Source organism: Lemur catta, chromosome 18 (assembly GCF_020740605.2).
Source record: "Lemur catta isolate mLemCat1 chromosome 18, mLemCat1.pri, whole genome shotgun sequence".
NCBI classification, from domain to species: Eukaryota; Metazoa; Chordata; class Mammalia; order Primates; family Lemuridae; genus Lemur; species Lemur catta.
The window spans coordinates 23,242,408-23,256,029 of NC_059145.1; positions in this window are offsets into that span (position 1 = coordinate 23,242,408).

A 13,622-nucleotide genomic window follows, 5' to 3' on the forward strand; every position below is an offset into this window, starting at 1 on the left:
TTTGTATCTAAAAGGTTGGAGACCTGTGCATTGATGGGAGTCCGCCGGAGGCTCAGAGAGCCTTACCATTTCCTCCTTGGGGTCTCAGCTCATATCTACTGAATTTTCTATGACCCATCCATAGTCCTTTTATCCTGGAACATCTTTTGCTCTGTCCAGAAATTCCCAGGTAAGTTCTGAGTTGTTCTCTCCTGAATCCTGGATTTGGAAGGCAGACCTAGTGTGAAAATGCTACCAAAGAAACAAAACAAAATGGGGTAGATTATTATTCAGCAAAAAGTCACTTGCTTTCACTCTTCCCTGATCTCCATAGGAGTAGTGTATGTTCCAGGCTCGTGGATACTGGGCTTGGCCTGGTGACATACTTTTGCTAATGGAAGGTGGGCAGAGGGGACAGTGTGAAAATTTTAAGCTTATGCTGTAAGATCTTTGTATGTTTCTACTCATCCCTATGTGGATTAGTTTTTTTGTGGTAGCTGTAACAAATGACTGAAAAGTTGATGGTCTAAAACAATGGAAATTCCTTCACTGTTCTGGAGGCCAGAAGTCCAAAATCAAGGTGTCAGCAGGGCTGTTCTCCTTGCAATGTCTCCTCGTCTATTCCAGCTTCTTGTGGCTCCAGGTGTTCTTTGGCTTGTGGTTACCTGTTTCAATCTCTGTCTCCATTTTCACATGGCCCTCTCCTCTGTGCCATCTTCTCTTCTGTATCTCATAAGGACACTTGGTCATTGGATTTCGTGGCCACTTAGATTACAAATGATAATCTCATCTTGAGATCCTGGAATTAATTACATCTGCAAAGACCCTGTGTTAGCTTGAGCCACTATAACAAAGCACCATAGACTGAGTAGCTTGAACAACAGATATTTGTTTCTCACAATTCTGGAGGCTGGCAAGTCCAAGATCAAGGTGCTGGCAGGTCCCATGTTCAGTAAGGGCTCTCTTCCTGGTTTGCAGATGGCACCATCTTGCTGTGTTCTTACATAGTGAAGAGACAGAAAGTTCCGGTTTCTCCTTCTTCTTATAAGGGCACCAATAGCATCATGGAAACTCCACCCTCATTTCAACCTAACGATGTTTCAAAAGCCCTACCTCAAAATACCATCACATTGAGAGTTAGGGCTTCAACACATGAATTTTGTTGGGAAACAAACATTCAGTCCATAGCAGACCCCTTTTTCCAAATGGAATCAAATTCACAGGTTGAAGGTGTTAGGACACAGACATATCATTTTGTGAGGTCAGCATTCAACTCACTACACTCTGGGAACTTCTGACTTCTGCAGTGAGAGGAACACGCTCCAGTTCTTCAGTCTGACCCTCAGTAGACTTGAACTCAATCCATAGCCTGAAGCAGAACATACCAGCCCATCTGTCAAACTTTAACAGAGATAATTGCTGATTACTATGTGCCAGTGAGACTCTGTGTTAGCTTGATGTATAGCAAAAGCTGATTAATACACCAGGTTTGAAGACCATACCCACTTATTCCCCTCCTGACAAAAGAGAATTTTATAAATTATGTTATAGACACAGCTATGGTAAGAAGTGATTTTGTCTTATGGAAGTTATTAGGGAGGCTGAGTTTGGGTTCTTGTACCAGACAATTTACCCCCAAATTGGCCTGAGAACATTCATTTTGCTACAGGACTCACATATAATGATTTAACTGCCAATTTGGAGAGGGTAGGGAGGGGCCGAAGAAGTGATTTTAGTGTTCCTTACTTGCATGCTCCTCAATAAAGCAACCCACAGTTGCAAATAGTGATAAGACTCCTTTGGATAATTTGCATTTTTCTTTATAGAGAGAACTTGGTTTTTTGAAATCTGATGAAATGCATTTTGATATGGAACACTTTTAGCTGAATATTATGCCAGCCTTGGTTCAGCCATAAGAAAGGAGTTATTAGTCAGATTAGGAAAGGTAATGGATGAGCCTGTGAAAAATGAGTTTGCCACCAAGCAAACAGAAGGCGATATATGGGAACGGTGGAGGCACTCAGCAGTGGAATAAAATTGCAGCTTCACTTACTCCCAACCCATGGTCCTTGTCATGTACTGAATTAAAGAAGACATTTATGCATATTCACAGCAACCTGTATAAATAGCTGCAGCAGAGTCTGTAAACTGAATGAGGGAACAAGTTTTCATTCATCTTTGTGTCCCCAACACCTGGCATCGAGCCTGATGCTAAGTATATGCTCAATGGGTGTTTGTTACATGGACACATGGGAGCCAGAGTGATTCTCTTGAAAAGTAAGACAAATCATGTCATTCCTCTGCTTGAAATCTTTTAGTGGTTCACATCTCACTCAAAGTCCTTTTGATGCCTTTCTAAGCTTTACAGGGTCTGACCCTGTGCTCCCACTCCAACCTTGTTTATCCACTTTTGTTCTATGACTCACTCATTCTTCCCCAACCCCACAGTCCCCTTGTTTCTCAAACTCACCAAGCATGCTCTAGCCTCAGGATCTTTGCCTTTCCCAAACTCCTCTGCCTGTATTGCTCTTCCCCTAGATATCTGCATGGCTCACCTCCCCATGCCCTTCAGGTCTTTGCTCAAATGATTCCCCTCTCCGTTTAGCCTTCTGTGACCATGATATATAAAATTGCAACTCCCAGCCTCACTCCCCAACACTTCCTGCTTCCACTCACTGCTTTATTTACTTATTTATTTTCTTGGTTCTTATACTATTTTAACAATGGTTACTGATATATTTATCTCTCTCTCTCTCACTCTAGCTAGGCTGTAGACTCCTCCAAAGGAAGAGATTTTTATATCTGTTTGTTTATTGCCATATCTTAAAATAGTGCCTGGCACAGAGTAATCACACAGTAAATATTTGTTAAATGAGTGAAAAAGCAGCAGTTTGTACCATGCATTGAGTGATTCCATGAACGAAGAAGTGTACCGTGGTAATGCAAGCTGTAGCCACAGCTTAGAACCAAGACTGTCTCTGCAAAACTCACCTTGGCTAGTCTTGTGACAGGTGGAAGATGTGTAGGATATAATTCTTCAAATTATTTGTGATTATCTAATCTGGACAGCTGGAATAATAAACCAACATGGTGCTAATGTGCAGTGTGGCGGTAGCAAGTGTTTTTTAGCTCAATATTACAAATCAGTCTACAGCTTTGTCCTGGTCAATAGGAAATAGCCAGATGAGTGTTGTGATTTATTAAATGTGTCATCCTAATTAAGATGAAAGAGCTGATGCATTAGTATTTCCCTATCTGCTTCCTGAGTCCAATGAGGAAAAAAATCCAGTGCGAGATAAGTCCCTCAGATGAACTGTCTTGGGGGAGGGACTTATGAAAAGCTAGTTCTTTTCTGAGGGAGAGAAGGTGGGAGAGATACCCTAAAATTCTGAGCTCCGGAACAGACTGTAGCTGCATCTTTGCCATTATAAGCAGCCATTAGCGTGAGGCCCTAAGAACTAATGCTACCCCTTTGGCTTTCTCCAGGATAAAAATATAGGGGCCCAAGTCTATGGTTCAGAAAGTGCCATTAACATAGCATTTTCCTAAGTTAAACCAATCTCTAGGGGAAGGAGCCCCAGAGCCTTGTCTGTCTTAAGTAAGTTCTATCTTCGGGTCAAAGACAGGAGAGGAGAGGAGGGGGCTGGGATAATGATTTCATCTTTATCTTTTTCCTTTATACACACATCCATACATCCCTTGAATGGGGCTTCTTGACTACTGGGATTAAAGAATGCTTAAATCTGGTAAATCAAATAAGTGGGCTAAAGAGAACTCAGATACACTATAAATCAAATAATTTTGAAATAAACCAATTGAGGGTGCTATGGTTTAAATGTGTTACCCAAATTTCATGTGTTGAAAACTTAATCCCCAAATTCATATGTTGATCAGAGGTGGGGCCTTTGGGAAGAAATGAGGATTTGATAAGGTCATCATGGTGGGGGCCCCATTATGAGACTGGTGGCTTTATAAGTAGATGAAGACAGACCTGAGTGGACATGCATGCTCTTGCCCTCTCATCATGTAATGCCCTCTGCCATATGTCAACCCAAATAAATGACTGAGGCAGAATCTCAGTCAATGGAGGTTTATTAAGTCAAGATTGTGAGGACACACCTGGGAAAAACACAAACTGCTGACAAGCTGTGGCTGTTTTTCCAAAGGGGAAGTTGGAACTTTCAGCATTTTAAAGGTATACAGAGAGAAGGAAAAAGACAGGGGGAAGAGGAAATGATCAGGTAGTAGTTACATTCTTGTGAGCCCCAAGAAATCTACATTTTACATAAAATAAAGGAGTGAAGGAAGCATCATTTATGTAGATGTCCCTGGATGGGTGGAAGAATGTCTGATTCTGTCTTGTCACCAGTTCTGTTACTTGTAAGATAAACTTGTAATTATTAGTGTGGAATCAAACAGGCTTTAGTTTTAGGCGGTAGACATAAGTGTGATTTGTGTGTCCTTGCTTATGGGAGGTTAGCAAGAAATTTCCTTAATGAATGATCTGTGGGACCAGTTCTTCACAGGTTCTGGAGGCTTTTACCTTTTCTTTTGCATAAGGAGTTGGTAGGGGGTGGCCTTGAGACTGATTTTCTTTTTACACGTTATGGAGGTAGCAAGAAGGGCCTTGCCAGATGTTGGTGCCATGCTCTTGGACTTCCCAATCTCTAGAACTATGAGCCAAATAAATTTCTGCTTATTATAAATCACCCATTCTTAGGTATTCTGTTATAGCAATAGAAGGGGACTAAGATAGAAAATTGTTACCAAGAAGTGGGGTTGTTTCTATAACAGATGCATGGAAATGTGTAAGTGGCTTGGGAACTGGGTAATTAGTAGAGGCTGGAATAATTTGGAGGAGTGGGCTAGAAAAGGCCCGTATTGCTATAAACGGAGTGTCAAGGGTGATTCTGATTAGGGCTCAGAAGAAGAAAAGACTAGGGAAAGTCTGGAATTTCTTAGAGATTAATTTGTGTGAACAGAATGTTGATAGAAATATGGACAGGAAAGGCCATTCTGATGAGGTCTCAGATAGAAATGAGGAACAAGGTATTAGAAACTTGAATAAAGGCCATCCTTGTTAGACAGTTGTAAAGAACTTGGCTGCACCGCGTCCATGCCCTAGGTCTTTATGGAAGGCAGGATTTAAGAGTGATGAACAAGAACATCTGGTGGAAGAAACATCCAAGCAGCAAAGCATTCAGTCTGCTGTATGGCTACTTTTAACTGCTTACAGTAAAATAAGGAGATTAGTGTAGATAGAAGGAAGCTAGAGGCTATTCATTAGGATAATGGGACACCAACATATGATATGGAAGGCAGAGAAATGCTCTTTTCTGAGAAGCACATGAGGAAAACTTGTAGAAGGGAATAACAGGCATAAGAACCAGGAGACTGGGATTATAGTCCCAAATATACTACTCTGGGCAAGTCACTTAATCTCACTAAGACTCAATTTCTTAATCTGTAAAAAATAATCAATTTTATTTTCTCTTCCTACTTTGGAGTATAATTTTGACAATCATATTTAAGAACATATATGTCTAACCACTGTATAAGAATAGTTAAAAATTTTTTTCTAAGTAACAAAAACTCATAGCTTTTGTTAAGTAATCTTAATCCCACGGACCCTAGCAGGGACTGACCAACTGACCCATCAGACAGCTGGGATTCTGTGGGCAGAAGATATTTGAGTCCATTGAAAATCGGATTTCTTTTAAATAAGTCATTGTCTTGTTTCTGAAGTTACCCATGTGCTGGCAATACCATGAGATTAAAATCATAAAAGTTCTTTTTTTTTTTTCTTTTCATAGGATTTAAATATTCCCATAGGTAAATTGAAAGGAAAAACAAATCCATGTTCAATTTTGTTACTGCTCCTCAGGGTTCCAAGTGAGCATTTAAGAACCTGTCTCCAAAACCTTAATCAAAGATGAAACTATGCAAATTAGGATAATGGGAATTTATGTATCTAAGTGGAAGGATCCTTTGTGTGTGTGGAGCAGGGGAAGATTCTTCCTTGGGCAGCTTCTCACTCTAGTGGGAGTGGAAAAAATACATTAAAAAGGTTATAAAGGTTTGCTATGCTATGAAATATATTTAAAAGGCACTGTTTTCCCCTCTGCTTGGGGAACAGAGTTAGAGCTGTTCTGAGCACTCTGAAGGATTTCTCAGAGGTCTGAAATAAACTGATACTCCCCTGCACCCTCAGTTTCATGCGTAATTCTTCCTTTCCATACACACTCGCCCCTCTGCAATGCTTTTTGGGACTCAGCTCATTTTTTCTTTGAGGCTTGCCTGCATGAGGATAGCCCTGAATTTCATACAGAAATTATCACCTCTCTTTATCACCTTTTTGGTTGCTCTTCCCAAGAAAAGGGAATACTAAATTTATCAGTCAGACTCTGGAATACTTTTAGGGCAAATTTACCAGTGGCAGAGGTCACTGCAAATTATAAGTTATACATATGGTATTGAGGTATAGCATCAAAACCCTTAAAGTTCATCTTTAAAATAGACTTTGAACAAACTAAAGCAGATTTGAAATCTACAATTCTTTCCCTAATATTAATCCAGGTCTGCAAAACTAGATCCCTTTTAATAGTCAGACAATGGCATAGTGAATTTTCTTGTTTTTCCTTCCCTCCCAGATAACTGAGTTTGATTTTCTCCTTTATTCATACCTTCAGCTCTGAGACCCAGTTACAGCCCACTGTAAGCCAGGCTGTAAGTGTGAAATGTGGATGAAAATATATTTTTTTTCTTGTCTAGGAATTGATATTTTTGAAGTTGTATTATTGGGTGCCAAAGAGTTTATTCTTAGATCTTCAAAAGATGAAATGCTGGGCTTTCTTGGTTCTCCACCTCTCCCCGTTCTGTCATAGAGACGTGGGCATTTACAGTCTTTGGCTGAAGACTGGGAGTGAGTTTGTGACTTGTTATCATTTTGGAGTTCATAAAATCCTTGTGAAAACCTTTCTCTTTCTCTGAGTCAGCCTGGGGCTGGGACTTTGCTTAACTTTCATGGCATGGGCTATATACCACATAGGAAGATAAAATCCCCTAAAATTCTGCCAACCGGATGGTCTCTTCCTTAGGGGCATTGACTAGAGGGGGGAGGGCGTTGTAAGTGATTCACTACACATAACAGATGGCTCTAGCTCTCTCTGCTCATCTCTCGTCTTTATCTTGCTTCCAAGAGAAGTATGCATACAATCGCTGAAGTATTCTTGTCAAAATATAGATTCCAACTCAGTAAGTTTGGAGGCCAGAGATTCTGCATTTCTAACAAGCTCTCAGGTGATGCAGATGTTGCTGGTCTGTGGACCACACGTGGCAGTCCTACGTCAACAAGACTTCAGTTCAGTTTGCCAGAGAGTGCAGTCCCTTGGGAGGGTGGCAGGCACAAGTCCACCTAACAGTCCATTGGTATTTTGCTTTCTTCAGCTTCTATCCCTTGAATGTGCAACTCCCTCAAGCTCTTTTTGTGGAAGGGTGATTGGGAAGGCAGGTAGGGTCTCCTGGTGCAAATACTACACTGATTCCTTTGGGATAGTATCATTATTCCTACTAACACTCCTATTCAAATTTCCAAATGTAAACCTGCACTAGTGAAGTAAGTGAAGTACTTATCCTTTAGAAGATGATGGCTGGTGTGGCCAGCAGGGTGTCACTGTCATTTTTATTCTTCTTTCTTGATTTCTGTTTGATTTAAATGTCTTAAGACATCCATTCTCCATGGAAGCTATCATCAGTTAGGCTGCTGATATTTTTGGAGACTGTTATGCAGAGCCTAGTGAAAACTTTTTCAAACCAGTGACACCTGAATTAAAATAACATTCACCAACACAGCTTTAAACACAAATGGAAACTCAGCTGCAGGGGTGCATTAGCCTGTTTAACGAGGCGGGCAGGCAGGGAGATAGAGCATTATTCTCGTTGTATTGAGGATGCTAGCAGCCTCTGCCGATTATCTGTTCCTGGGTATCAGTGATAATACTAAATTGTATCCCTTCATGGGATGGTTCCTCTAGAAACACTACTGAACATTTGCTGTGTGTTAGGGATAGCATGATGTATTGTGGGAATACCAAAGATAAATAAGACAAGTGGCTGCTATCCAGAGATCTACATGCAGGCCAGAATTAACACATTAAAAACTAGATTTTAAAGGATTTGCTAGAGGCCATTAATGTATGCAACCAATAAACAGTTATTAAGCCACTACCACATGCCATGTGAAGTGGTGAAAATAACAGTCATCATCCCTCTTTCCATGGAACGTATTAAATAGCCAGTTATACAAATAATTATGTCATGACAAAGTTACATAAGTGTCAGGAAGGGTAGATGGGTGTAAGTGAGCAAAAAGAGAGACCTGGGTGAGGATGGGATCAGAGAGCATGTCTCTAAGGAAGGGACATGTCTCCTGAGACTCTGGAGAATGGGAAGACCAGTCCAGGAGAAAGCATAGTGTGTGCTAAGGCTGTGAAGTGGGAAAGAACTTGGTAAGTTCCAGAACTAAAAGCAGGCTAGCGTGGCCTTATGTCCATGAAGGAGAGAGAGAGATGGACAAGATGAGGCTGGGCAAACAGGCAAGAAAGCTCACGTTGAAGCACCGCACAGCACTTTCCATAGATTCTGCATTTTCTTCTAAATGTAGTAGGAAACCCCTAATCCAATTTGCATTTTGAGAAGTTGACTATGACTGCAGATGGAAGAGAGGCCAAAGTCTTAGCTGAAGGACCAATAGGTGTTGTCAGCCCGGTCATGTTCACTATGTTCATCAAGAAGTTTCAACATGGACTAAAGTACCTGAGGTCAACTTGGAGACAAATCTGGTCAGAATATTTCATTTATTCATTTGACAATTATTTACTATGTATCTGATATGTGCTGGGCGCTGGGGATACAGAAGTGATTAAAACAAACAAAAATTCCTTCACTTCTTTCCCCCTTCTCTGCTTCCTTCCTTCCCTCCCTTCCTACAATGTTAAGTGGCTCTTGTGTTCCAGGCACCCTGTGAGGAGCTGGTGAATGTTTCTTTGCATGGGGGTCCTTTAAATAAATATGCCCTTGGGTGGATCCAATCCATTAATAATTATTAACACCTACATTGGGCTATCATGAGATGATGCCTCCTATAAATGTTTATCATTCTTATTAATAATCAGCAATTGCCTTGTTTTCCTCTCTATTCTGAGATCAGGTGCCCTAAGGGGATATAGTGGGAGAAGGAATTTTAAAGCACATACTTCAGAGAAGAAAGTAGGTTTTACAGAGAACCTAAAAATATACAATAAGTTAATCTTAAGTTATCTTTTTGGGTAAGAGCAATACACAACGTGTTGGAGGACATGAGTTCCTGTCCCATTTCACTACGTGTAAATTTAAACTTGGGCAGAATGCTTATTTTTCTCATGTATAAAGTAAAAACATTAAGTTATATAATCTTTAAAGCCCCACTCAGTTTATTTTGTGGAAATGGACATGGGATTTGGAATCAGAGGAACTGGTATTTCTGCCAGTGCCTGTGACCTTGGCCAAGTCACTTGATCTTGCCGAAACCAAGTTCCTCATCTGAAAACAATACTATCTAGAATTGCAGACCCAACACTGAACACAATGCCTGGCACTTACTATGAAGAAAAAAGCTATTTTGTAATGAATAAGTACTTTTCTACCCTGTGCAGATTAAATGAGATCAGGCATGAGAAAGAAATTCGGAAACTATATAGCTCTATTTCAATAATAGTTCATATACTTATTATGAACTCAACTGACATTAAAAAAAAAAAACAACTTTCCCGTGCTCTGGGCTGAGATGGCTCTTTATCCAGCATTATTTGTTCAAATGAGGGTACATCTCCAAATTCCTCAGCACACATTAAAACAGCAGAAAGGGAGACTGGGAAACAGAATGAGAGGGTATGCCGTTTAATGAGCTATTAAACTTCCCGTCGGAAAGCCAGAAACTCAGGGGGAGTTCAAAATAGCAACTGCTACATAACCAGCCAAATAATCAGCTACATTTAGGAGCCAGCAATCCATTCTTAACACGCCTATAAGATACACTAACCAAGAGAAAAAAGAGCCAGCTTTGATTCAGACTCCCCTGTAAGGTAACTTTATTCATTATCTTTAACACTCCCAATTTCTGGGCAACAGTCTCTTAATACGGACTTGCGGATTTCATATGAGAATGACGAGTAGTTTAAAGTATGAAAAGTTGCCTCTACCGCAGAGTGTTCATCTTAGGTTGGAATTTTCTTGAAATGATGGTTTGATTTCAACTTGTCAAGGTCATTTAAATGCCAGAGTGGATGCTGACCCTCATCCCTATCCCCTATCCCTCCATTCTAGTTCTTCAACTGCTGTTTTCCCATTCTTGAGAGAGTTGCAGGGGGACAAGCTGTGGTTCAGTTTGGCTTTGAAGTTCAGTAGACTTCCCATGTTTCCCAGGAATGATTTCTCTCACTGAGAATTGCTTTGAGCTTGAGGTAATGTTTAATGTTCTCAGAAGACTAAAAAAAAATTCCCTTAGGTGTGTGATATGAAGAAAGAACATTGCCTCCTTATTTCTGCTCCAGTTCATCCATCTAGAAGGCAGGCCAGTGGGAAGGCTGGAACAAAGGCCAGACTAAATTAACACTGGTTCCAATATTCACTATTTATATATTGCACCAGGAAACCTGCTGGCGGGGCCCCATGGAGTGGGCTGGAAAGCAGAGGAGAGAAAGATGGCTGTGAGAACAGAGGGCATGGTAGACAAGGACTCATGTTTCCCCAGGGCTAGTAGGGGCCAGATATCTTGTTATTAATGGTAAGAGTGGCAGCAAATGTGGCAGCAACACCCATAACAAAAAGCACCTACTATTTAATTGGGTACCTACTATGTGTCAGGTATGCAAGGTCCGTCCTATACATGGACTCATTTTCACAGGTGAGGAAATGGAGGTTAAAGAGAGGTTCAGTGATCTGCCCAGAGTTACTTAACTGGAATGATACAGAACTGGGATTCAAGCCCTGATCCATCTCAGTCGGCAGCCTTTCCATTTCACCATGCTATGGATATCGAGAAGGGTCTGAAGGATCTTTTCATGGTGGCCTTGTTTTTTTTTTTTTTTTTTTGGTCTCCCCTTGTTTCCAGGGCTTATATGAGGGAAGATGGAGTTGGCTCAGGGCTCTCACTGAGTGACCCCTTGTTACTGAGTGAGAGAGTTTGGATTTTTTTTCTTGTTTAAAGCCAAAAGTAATCTGAATTGTAATGTTCTGGCAAAATGAAAAAGGAATGGTAGTAAAGGTAGAGAGCGTCCTGGTGATGTTTGCAATCTAGTAGCAGGTGAATAGAGACCAGGTGCATACATGCCCAAAGAGGAAACACCAAGCCCAATGGTGCATCCAGAGCAGAGAGAAATTACATCTGGGTGGGTGGAAGGGATAGACTCAGAAAAAGCTTCGTGGGGGAGGTGGCTTTTGATCTGTGCTTGAAAGGCAGAATTCTGGAAGGCAGAGATGATTGCATTCTAAAAAATCTAACAGTGGAATTCTAATTAGTTGCATCCTAGACTACAAAGCAATTTTAGGGTAGGAGAAACTTGCATCAATAAGTGAAGCATCTCCTTAGCCAACATAAAACGTTGGCCTCAGCAGTTTGCTAGATCGGATACCATCACTCGCCAGTAGAAGGAGCCTTGGAGTAGATGGCCTGGTTTCTAATTCTAATCCTGGCACCGAGGTGGGACTTAACCACTCTGAGACTTAAGTCCTTCAACTGTAAACCTGTAATAAACTCTACCTTGCTCCCAGCTTGTGGAAAGGTTCAAACGCGATAAAGCAGATGAGAGAGTTGAAAGTGTGAGGAATTATCATTCCCTTTGGAAGCTTTGTCTCCCCCGGTCCATTCTGGGCATTTCTGGGGACAGGGGTTTCCACTGAAAAGTTCCTTCAGGTTCTATTGCCTACATGACTTCCCCTAGGCCATTTAACTAAGTCAAATCTTTCAAGGTGTCTGAGTTTCTCAAACAAGTAAATGATCAAGATAAATTTTGGATGTTCAACTTTCTACATGTCAAAGTAGGTCATAAAAAATCCATCACACTTGCACACGAAGCACACATAGATACACACTACACACACACACACACACACACACACACACACACACACACACACACACACACACTATACATACTACCATCTGCCTTCCCCAGTCTTTCATTAAAGAAAAAAAGTTAGGACACCAAAAAAGAGGTAAGGATATAACCTCAGTAAAAAGTTCAGTCCTTTAAGTGGAATAAGTGTGGCTTTATGAGAAATTCACCATATAGTCAGTCTGCTGCAGAAGGTGAAAGCATCAAACTGTAATGACCTAAAATCACGTGGGGCTTGATTTTAAACTTCCCGCAGATGCTTACTGGGAGCAAGTAATTTTGCTTATTAACTAAGTTATTTTAGTTGTCCTTCCATAGGCTGGAGGATATGATTTGTAGGTGTTGATATTCTGTAGGTCTAGGAAAAGTTTAAGACTCTCAGTGTCTTTTTAACATGTCTATATCTGCAGCCCCTGGCAGAGTATCTGAGATAGGGCACTGAGGACAACGTGGAGGTACAGAGAATAGGAAAGAGAATTATTTTATTTATTGTTTGAAGTTTTTCTGGGTTTAGCACGTAAAATAGGAATTATGATGGAAATGGGGCATACAGGCATTTAATCTATAAGCTGAATTGAGACCTAACCTTTCCCCAGCCCTGGCCCCTGCACTCCGCAAACAGGTTAAGGTTAGAGAGTCTTAATGGCAAAATGGCACAAACTCTGAGCAAGTAGGGAAATTTTAGAGTTTTTTTTTCCACATATTTTTCACTCACTTAGAGGGATTTTCTAATGATGTTAAATGCAGCAGAATTTGAATGTCCAGGTGTCTGTATATAGACTTGTTTCTTCCTTTAGGGTTTTTCAAACTTTAATGGGCATATAATTACAGAGGTTCATGAAATCATGAACCTGAACTTTGGGATAATTTGCAAGTTCTTTACAGGTCTTTTTGATCAGTCATAATTTCTACCTTACACACTGACTTTAATACCTACCTTTTCCCCTCCAACCAAACGATGGATCTGGACTAAGAATCATTGGGCTAAATGGCATCACACTTGGAACTTTACTGGTAGGTAGAGGAACTGCTGACACTGTGCTTAGGGGACCCAGTGAGTTCAGGAGGAGACTACAGAGACACAGTCTAAGAATTTGCACAGAAACTGAAAGAACTTCTAGTTTGTGTTTATGGTAGTGCGTTAGTCAGCTATAGCCACAAGAATGCTATATAACAAATTACACCCCAAGCTCAGTGACTTAAAGTAACAACCACTTTTCTCATGCACTTGGGTCAGTGGCTCAGCTGACATAGGCTGTGGTCATCTGGGCAGCTCTGCTTCCATCTTGGGGTCAGCTAGGTTGGCTCTAAGCTTTGGGTTGGGCTCAGATTGTTCTGTGGTTCAAGTTGAAAGGGCAAGAGCTACCTGGAGAATACTGTTTTCATGCAAGAGGGCAAGCCCAACTGTGAAAGCGCAATTCCAGTTTATGCTTGTGTCATGTTCACGAACTGCCCATTGTTAAAACAGGTTGTACATCCAAACACAAAATC